We start from the raw sequence: 1,915 nt of genomic DNA on the forward strand, positions 1-1,915 counted from the left end.
AAAAATTATCCAAGGTGCTTTACACATACGAATTCATTGAATCTTCACCACATACCCATGATACCTGATCATCTTCATGTTACGGATGAGGAAACTAAGGTGGAAAAGAGGTAACTTGGTTAGGAACCCTGTGTAAGAAGTGACAGAAGCAAGATTCAAATCCAAGTCCATTGAGGTTTTTTTTTTTTTTTTTTTTCTTTTTCCTCTCCTCCACACCTAATTGTATTTGTTGCTGACTTCAAAAAGTCCAGACACCAATAAGACCCTGGAGATACTAGGTGAAATCCCACTTTAAAAATGTGCTTCTCCAGCTGGATGCTGTGGCACACCCCTGTAATCCCAGTGAGTCAGAGGCTGAGGCAGGAGGATTGCAAGTTCTAGGGCAGCCTGGGCAACTTAGTAAGACCTTGTCTCAAAATAAAAAAAAAATTAAAAAGGCTGGAGATGTGGCACAGCGGTAGAGTACCCCTAGGTTCAATCCCCAGTACCACATACACACACACAAAGGAACTGTTCCAGAAAAAAAGACATTCGGTCCAAAAATAAAGAAACCCAAATAAATTAGACTTTAGTTAATAGTAGTGTATCAATATGGGTTCATTAGTTGTGACAAATGTACCACAGTAACATTAGATATTAACAAGAAGGGAAATGAGAGCTCTCAATACTATCTCGGCAACTTTTCTGTAATTCAAAAACTATTCTAAAATAAAAAGTTTATTTCCAAAAAAAAAAAACACATTCTTCCATGCCAAGTTGGTAATGACACAATTTCTACAAAGGATGGATTCATTTCTTTGGCTTAAGATGTTAACTACTAATTTGATTAAATGAGTTGGATAAATTAAATTAGAATGAAATTTTCTATATATAATCCTCTTGGGGGAATTTTTCCCTTTCTTTTTTAATGTTTTTATTAGTGTATTAAAGCTCTACATAATAGTGGGGTTCATTTTGACATAATCGTTCGTTCTATATATAGTCTTGTTGGTCATTTAAACTCTTTATCCAATTTTTTTTTTTTTTTTTCAGTTTCAACTCTTGGGATGAAGTTGTTCATGGAAATTGTTTAAAGGACCAAAGAGACAGAGAAATGGCATGATAGTTTAATAAATGTTCGCAAATTCTTCAATACTTTTCTCTTTAAAAGGTAGAAACTGATTTCCCTTCCTTTAATTATGTCCTCACTCTTAAAGAAGTGTGAAACTGTGACTTCCAGGAATAGACTGTCACAGGCATGTGGCTTCTGCTTTGCTCTCTTTCTTGTATTAGCTACTCTCAAGGAAACCCGCTGCCATGTTGTGAGGACACTCAACGGCCCTGGGAAGAGGTTGGCATGATGAGGAACTGAGGCCTCCTACCTGCAGTCATGTGAGTGCGTCATCTTGGAAGCAGGTTCACTGGTCCCTTTCAAGACTTCAGATCAGTGCAGCCCCACAGCTTGACATCTTGACCGCAACCTCATGAGAGACTCAGAGCCAGAAACATCCAGAAAAGCTGTTCCCAAATTCCTGTAGCACAGAAATAGTATGAAATGAAAGTCTTTAGGCTTCTCTGTTGGGATAATTTCATATGCCTCAATAGAAAAGTTATTCCGCCAGCAACCCCATTTTTTGGGGGGGGGGTTACCAGAAACCCCATTTTTGGTGGGGGTACTATTCAAATCCATTTGAGTTTTTTGTTCTCTTCTCCACACGTAATTGATTTTGTTGCTAATTTCAAAAAGTTCTGACACTGATAAGATACTGGAGATACATGAGGAAATCCCACTTTAAAAATGTTCTTCTCCAGCTGATACCCACAGCATCATGCAGGTATAAGACGATACAAGTTAGGTAAGGGATAGCTGTCTGTGGGGATAAAGAAAAGTGTGTGCACTGAAGGAGGTGATGATGCTGTGGGTTACCAGGGATTG

Source organism: Callospermophilus lateralis, chromosome 3 (assembly GCF_048772815.1).
Source record: "Callospermophilus lateralis isolate mCalLat2 chromosome 3, mCalLat2.hap1, whole genome shotgun sequence".
In the NCBI taxonomy this organism is placed as follows: domain Eukaryota; kingdom Metazoa; phylum Chordata; class Mammalia; order Rodentia; family Sciuridae; genus Callospermophilus; species Callospermophilus lateralis.